The 7658-nt window shown below is 57.0% G+C and overlaps 1 non-coding gene across 1 annotated transcript in view; it reads right to left on the bottom strand.

Annotated features, from left to right (window-relative positions):
* LOC126417759 (small subunit ribosomal RNA) overlaps window positions 1-1401 on the bottom strand; it is a 1909-nt gene extending 508 nt beyond the window's left edge. Inside the window, exon 1 of the ribosomal RNA XR_007575820.1 lies at window positions 1-1401. This exon is cut by the window's left edge and continues 508 nt beyond it. This is a non-coding gene — a ribosomal RNA (small subunit ribosomal RNA).
* Between the last annotated feature and the right edge of the window lie 6257 nt (window positions 1402-7658).

The raw sequence follows: 7658 nt of genomic DNA, 5'->3' as shown, positions 1-7658 counted from the left end.
AAATCGCTCCACCAACTAAGAACGGCCATGCACCACCACCCACTGAATCAAGAAGGAGCTATCAATCTGTCAATCCTTCCGGTGTCCGGGCCTGGTGAGGTTTCCCGTGTTGAGTCAAATTAAGCCGCAGGCTCCACTCCTGGTGGTGCCCTTCCGTCAATTCCTTTAAGTTTCAGCTTTGCAACCATACTTCCCCCGGAACCCAAAAGCTTTGGTTTCCCGGAGGCTGCCCGCCGAGTCATCGGAGGAACTGCGGCGGATCGCTGGCTGGCATCGTTTATGGTTAGAACTAGGGCGGTATCTGATCGCCTTCGAACCTCTAACTTTCGTTCTTGATTAATGAAAACATACTTGGCAAATGCTTTCGCTTCTGTTCGTCTTGCGACGATCCAAGAATTTCACCTCTAACGTCGCAATACGAATGCCCCCGCCTGTCCCTATTAATCATTACCTCGGGTTCCGAAAACCAACAAAATAGAACCGAGGTCCTATTCCATTATTCCATGCACACAGTATTCAGGCGGGCTTGCCTGCTTTAAGCACTCTAATTTGTTCAAAGTAAACGTGCCGGCCCACCGAGACACTCAATAAAGAGCACCCTGGTAGGATTTCAACGGGGTCCGCCTCGGGACGCACGAGCACGCACGAGGCGGTCGCACGCCTTCGGCTCGCCCCACCGGCAGGACGTCCCACGATACATGCCAGTTAAACACCGACGGGCGGTGAACCAACAGCGTGGGACACAAATCCAACTACGAGCTTTTTAACCGCAACAACTTTAATATACGCTATTGGAGCTGGAATTACCGCGGCTGCTGGCACCAGACTTGCCCTCCAATAGATACTCGTTAAAGGATTTAAAGTGTACTCATTCCGATTACGGGGCCTCGGATGAGTCCCGTATCGTTATTTTTCGTCACTACCTCCCCGTGCCGGGAGTGGGTAATTTGCGCGCCTGCTGCCTTCCTTGGATGTGGTAGCCGTTTCTCAGGCTCCCTCTCCGGAATCGAACCCTGATTCCCCGTTACCCGTTACAACCATGGTAGGCGCAGAACCTACCATCGACAGTTGATAAGGCAGACATTTGAAAGATGCGTCGCCGGTACGAGGACCGTGCGATCAGCCCAAAGTTATTCAGAGTCACCAAGGCAAACGGACCGGACGAGCCGACCGATTGGTTTTGATCTAATAAAAGCGTCCCTTCCATCTCTGGTCGGGACTCTGTTTGCATGTATTAGCTCTAGAATTACCACAGTTATCCAAGTAACGTGGGTACGATCTAAGGAACCATAACTGATTTAATGAGCCATTCGCGGTTTCACCTTAATGCGGCTTGTACTGAGACATGCATGGCTTAATCTTTGAGACAAGCATATGACTACTGGCAGGATCAACCAGGGAGCTGCGTCAACTAGAGCTGAGCAGCCGGCCGCCCGGGAGTGTGTCCCGGGGGCCCGCGCGAACACGCAAGCGTCCGCTCAATTATTCTGCAAACAGGAGGAGGCTGAGCTCCCCTGCACAACACACCTCGAAACCCTCTCAGGTCCCGGCGGCGCGCAGCGCCGTCCTAAGTACTTGGTCGGGTTCGAGAGAGGCGCAATCGCCCGGAGTTAGGCGAGTAGACGCTTTAGGTGCGACCACCCGTGCTCCCAACTGAGCTTGCCGCTGCCGACAGAGGCCCGGGAGCGTGCTGTCGTGGCATTGCCGGCGGGAGACAACACGCGCCACCTACGGTGACCGGCAGCTCCAACGCCAGCGCCACAGAAGGACAAAAGCCCCACTTGGGTGCCGAAGCGAACTCTCCCAGCACAGCGCACGCGCCAACACGTCCGCACAGCTGCGATACAAACCACCTGCGAGAACCGCTGGGGCGACCGAGCAGCAGACGGCGTCGCGGCGCCGAGCGCCGGGCGGCGGCGCATCCTCAGCGCACACAGTCCTCAATCGGACCAGCACACTGCAGATGGCCACCGCGCTTCGCACCGGGCCCGCGAGGACCTACTTTGGCCGCAAGGCGCCGCGAGCAGGGGGCGCCGGCGCGCAGCTGCGCCGCCTGCCGCGTCCGTCGGCCGGCGCGCCTGCCACTGGCCGCCCCCACCAGCCGGCTGTAGCGCGTGCGCCCACGCACCGCGCTGCCAGCACGCCGGGCGGCCCCCCCTCACCGGCCGGGGACGGTCCCACCCAGCCACCGCCGCGTATCGCCTCACACCCAGATCCCCTTTCACGTTCGTGGGCATGGTGGGTCCCTTTTCACGTTCGTGGGCATGGTGGGTATCCATGAAACAACCGGTTAATAGCTCGACCGATCGTCGCCAACACTGATTCACCTCTAGCGAGAACAACCGCACCACAACGGGTTACCAGTTGTTCATTTGCGTAACGTCACCAGCAAACGTAGACGTCCATCGCCATTTGCAACGAGTATTGCATGCCTGTGTCAGGTGTCACAACACACTACGTCTGCCCACATAGACGCATCAACATGTGCACGCCTAGAGAACACGTGGAAGGTAGCCCCCGTACGTATGCGGTGTCCATTGCGCGAACGACTGTCAGCCGGCCTCTGCAGCATGTCGCAGATGTGGAACGCGGTGCAACATGCTATCACAGTGTGTGAGAAGAGACGACTACGTCCGAATACACGCTCCACTACATCAACAGACTGCTCATGCTGATCGCCATCCAGGGCGTCCGTTCCTCCCACACGTCTGTATGGCGTACCACACTGCAATCCAGCTCCTAAAGGGAGACGACACGTAGCTGCGTGCACAATATTTGGACTGTATGGTCCGCCGTTGCTAGGCGCAGTCGTCGTACGGTCACACATGTGCCACGATGTATCATTCAGTACATACGGACCAATGTGCAGTACAGTTTGTGGGTTTTGCGTACATCCGCGGACAGGTGACAGGCCGTACCACAACGTAGGCTGAGTACTTCGGCATGCGAAGGGCATTGAACATGCACACTTCTCACCGACGAGCTTGCGAAGGCAGGGGGGAAGAGGGGGGGGATGTACGTCCCGCTGCTATCCACATTACAGTGTATAACAGGAGCATGTGGAAAGTCAGCAACACCTGCAGGGTGTTTAACATGACGCGATACACAGGGGACCGGGCAGTGCGAGTAGCGAACTATATTGCGAGGGTTGCAGTTAGGCAACACTACACTACTTTAACGAGTCGCATAACAATTACAGAGCAGGTTAAGCGACAACGTAAGGTTAAGGCGCAATATAGTTTAGGTTACGGCGCAATTTAGGTTACGTTACGGCGCAATTTAGGTTACGTTACGGCGCAATTTAGGTTACGTTACGGCGCAACATGGGTTGGGTTACGGCGCAACATGGGTTGGGTTACGGCGCAACATGGGTTGGGTTACGGCGCAACATGGGTTGGGTTACGGCGCAACATGGGTTGGGTTATGGCGCAACATGGGTTGGGTTACGGCGCAACATGGGTTGGGTTACGTCGCAACATGGGTTGGGTTACGGCGCAACATGGGTTGGGTTACGGCGCAACATGGGTTGGGTTAAGGCGCAACATGGGTTGGGTTAAGGCGCAACATGGGTTGGGTTAAGGCGCAACATGGGTTAGGTTAAGGCACAACATGGGTTAGGTTAAGGCACAACATGGGTTAGGTTAAGGCACAACATGGGTTAGGTTAAGGCACAACATGGGTTAGGTTAAGGCACAACATGGGTTAGGTTAAGGCACAACATAGGTTAGGTGGTGGTGGTTGTTGGATGTTTAAGGGGGACTAAACAGCGAAGGTCATCAGTCCCCCATTCCAAAATCAGGCGAGCCGGAAATCGACGAAGCAGATAAAAACCAAAGGGGGAGGAGACGTCCCCCCAGGCGCTAAAAGCACACAAATCCAGACACAAACACTACAGACAAGAACAGGACATAGGAACACCAGACAGAAAGACACAGAAAGAAACAGAAGAAAGGAAGATGGCCGGAGACTGGTTGACTGACCACGAGATCAAAAATGGGAAAGAGTCAACCAGCTCACGGCACACCAGAACAGCAACAGACACAAGGACAAGAGACACAGAAAGGGAAAGGCGCAGGACCTCCCTAAATCGAACCATAAAACGGACTACCACGGATAAAATTTAAAACGGTATCAGCCATGGAGGCATCGTCGGATAAAACCAAAGCCAAAGTGCCCGGGAGATTAAAAGATTGCCGGAGTGTGCGCAGTCGGGGACACTCCAGTAAAATGTGGCCGACCGTCAGCCGGGACCCACACCGACACAAGGGGGGATCCTCCTGACGCAACAGATGGCCGTGCGTCAGGTAGGTATGGCCGATGCGCAGCCGACATAGGACTACCGAGTCCCTGCGAGAAGCCCGCAGGGAGGAACGCCACACATCGGTCGTCCCCTTGACAGCCCGTAGTTTATTCGGGGCTGTCATGCCACGCCACTCAGCAGCCCACATCCCAAGTACCTCACGGCGCAACACCAGCTGCTGGTCGCGAGCCGTAAGGCCGATATCCAAAGCTGGGGCGTCTAGCGCCCCTTTGGCCAGCCTGTCTACACGTTCGTTCCCTGGGATGCCAACATGACCGGGCGTCCAAACCAGGACCACTGAACCACCAGAACGGGCAATGGCGGAAACAGCCTCCTGAATGAAGGACACCAGAGGAGAGGAGGGATAGCAGCGGTCGATGGCCTGAAGGCTGCTCAGGGAGTCACTGCAGATGACAACGGACCTACCTGAGCAGAAACGCATGTGCTCAAGAGCGCGCAAGATGGCCACCAGCTCTGCAGTAAAAATACTGCAGCCAGCCGGCAAGGAGCGTTGCTCAACATGGTCAGAGTGAGCAAAGGCGTAGGCAGTGCGACCATCAACCAGGGAACCATCAGTGTAGACAGTCTCACAGTCCGAAAATGAGGCGAGGAGAGCAAGAAATCGGCGACGGAGGGCCACAGGCGGAATCGAGTCCTTGGGTCCCTGTGCCAAGTCCAGACGGACGGACGGCCGGGACAAACACCAGGGAGGCGTAGGTGCATGGACCCGGAAGGGAGGCGGAAGAGGGAATGAACCCAAGTCTGACAGCAGGGACTGAACTCGGACAGCGACGGAAAGCCCACACCTAGGTCGCCGTTCGGGCAGATGGAGGACCATGGCAGGGAAAAGCAGGCGACGATTGGGATGGCCTGGCGAGCAATGCACGTGGACAGCATAGTCGGCGAGCAGTCGATGGCGGCGAAACCGCAGCGGGGGAACCCCGGCCTCCACCAGTAAACTATCCACGGGGCTCGTACGAAAAGCGCCAGTTGCAAGCCGGACCCCACAGTGGTGTATGGGGTCTAACAACTTCAACACTGAGGGTGACGCAGACCCATAGGCCAGGCTCCCATAATCAAGCCGGGACTGCACAAGGGCTCTGTACAATCGCAGCAGCGTGCAGCGATCTGCACCCCAAGACGTGTGGCTAAGGCAGCGGAGGGCGTTGAGGTGCCGCCAGCATTTTTGCTTCAGCTGAGTAACATGAGGAACCCATGTGAGCCGGGCATCAAACACGAGTCCCAAGAAGCGGCAAGTGTCCACCACGTCAAGCAGGTGGCCGTCGAGGTAAAGTTCAGGATGAGGGTGGACCGTCCGACGCCTGCAGAAGTGCATAACCCGAGTCTTGGCAGCAGAGAACTGAAAACCATGAGCCAGAGCCCATGATGCTGCCTTGCGAACGGCGACTTGCAACCTGCGTTCGGCGACTCCCGTAGTCGTGGAGCTAAATGAGATGCAGAAGTCGTCGGCATACAAAGAAGGAGACACCGACGACCCCACTGCTGCAGCCAGACCATTAATGGCCACTAGAAATAACGAGACGCTCAACACCGAGCCCTGCGGGACCCCATTTTCCTGTATATAAGAGGAACTAGAGGTGGCACCGACTTGCACCCGGAAAGAGCGGCGCAATAAAAAGCTTTGAAGAAAAGCCGGGAGCCGACCACGAAGACCCCACCCATGCAACGTGGCGAGGATGTGATGCCTCCATGTGGTGTCATACGCCTTCCGCAGATCGAAAAATACAGCAACAAGGTGCTGACGTCGGGCAAAAGCCGTACGGACAGCAGATTCCAGCCGCACCAAATTGTCCACTGCAGACCGGCCCCGACGGAAGCCACCCTGGGATGGAGCGAGGAGACCGCGCGACTCGAGGACCCAACACAAACGCCGCCCCACCATACGTTCGAGCAATTTGCACAAAACGTTGGTGAGGGTAATGGGACGATAGCTGTCCACCGCCAGTGGGTCCGCACCAGGCTTCACGATGGGGACAATAAGACCCTCTCGCCATTGCGACGGGAACACGCCCTCGTTCCAAATGCGGTTAAAGATGGCGAGGATGTGTGTCTGGCAGTCCCTGGAGAGATGCTTCAGCATCTGCGCATGGATGCAGTCCGGTCCTGGTGCTGTATCAGGGCAATCGGCGAGGGCAGCGAGGAGTTCCCTCTCGCTGAAAGGAGCATTGTATGTTTCATAATGACGCGTGTGGAATGAGAACGGCGTCCGCTCGGCTCGCTCCTTTAGAGAGCGAAAGGCGGGGGGATAGGATGCAGTCGCAGAGCTCTGAGCGAAGTGCGCGGCTAGCCGTTCAGCAATGGCGGCAGCGTCCGTGCAGACAGCGCCGTCCAAGGAGAGCCCAGGGACACCCACAGGGGTCTGGGAGCCATAAATCCGCCGGATACGGGACCACACGTGCGAGGACGAGACACGGGAGCCCAGGGAGGAGACGTACCTCTCCCAGCACTCCTGCTTACGCCGTGCAATAAGTCGACGGGCGAAGGCACGGAGCCCCTTAAAGGCGATGAGGGTCTCCAGAGACGGGTGCCGCCTATGACGCTGGAGAGCCCGCCTACGGTCGCGAATAGCCTCAGCAATCTCCGGCGACCACCAGGGGACAGCCTTCCGCCGAGGGAGGCCAGAGGAACGGGGGATGGTAGCCTCGGCCGCTGAAACGATGGACGTGGTTAAAGCACGGACCACCTCGTCAATGTCACCCTGTGGGGGAGACGCAATGGTTACAGCGGAAGTAAAAGCTGGCCAGTCAGCCCTGTGGAAAGCCCAGCGGGGCAAGCGCCCAGAAGAATGACACTGTGGCAGTGACAAATAGATGGGAAAATGGTCACTACCACACAGGTCAGGATGCACTCTCCAGTGGAGGGATGGGACAAGTCCAGGGCTGCAAATAGAGAGATCGATGGCCGAGAACGAGCCATGGGCCACACTGAAATGCGTGGGAGCACCGGTGTTTAAGAGGCTAAGGTCGAGCTGAGCCAACACATGCTCCACGGCCCGACCACGATCATCGGAGACAGTCCCACCCCATAGAGGGTTGTGGGCATTGAAATCGCCCAGCAGCAAAAAAGGTGGCGGCAGTTGTGCTATCAGAGCAGCCAGGACATGCTGCGCGACAGTACCATCAGGTGGAAGGTAAATACTGCAGACGGTGATAGCCTGTGGCGTCCACACCCGAACAGCGACAGCCTCTAAAGCTGTTTGTAGAGGTAGAAACTCGCTGTGAAGAGAGTTCAGGACATATATGCAGACGCCACCAGACACCCTTTCGTAAGTTGCCCGGTTCTTAAAATAACCCCGATAGCCACGGAGGGCGGGGGTTCGCATTGCTGGAAACCAAGT

This window comes from Schistocerca serialis, chromosome 8 (assembly GCF_023864345.2).
Source record: "Schistocerca serialis cubense isolate TAMUIC-IGC-003099 chromosome 8, iqSchSeri2.2, whole genome shotgun sequence".
NCBI lineage: Eukaryota > Metazoa > Arthropoda > Insecta > Orthoptera > Acrididae > Schistocerca > Schistocerca serialis.
The sequence above is the reverse complement of the archived record's forward strand: the minus strand, read 5'-3'. Positions and strand labels throughout refer to the sequence as shown.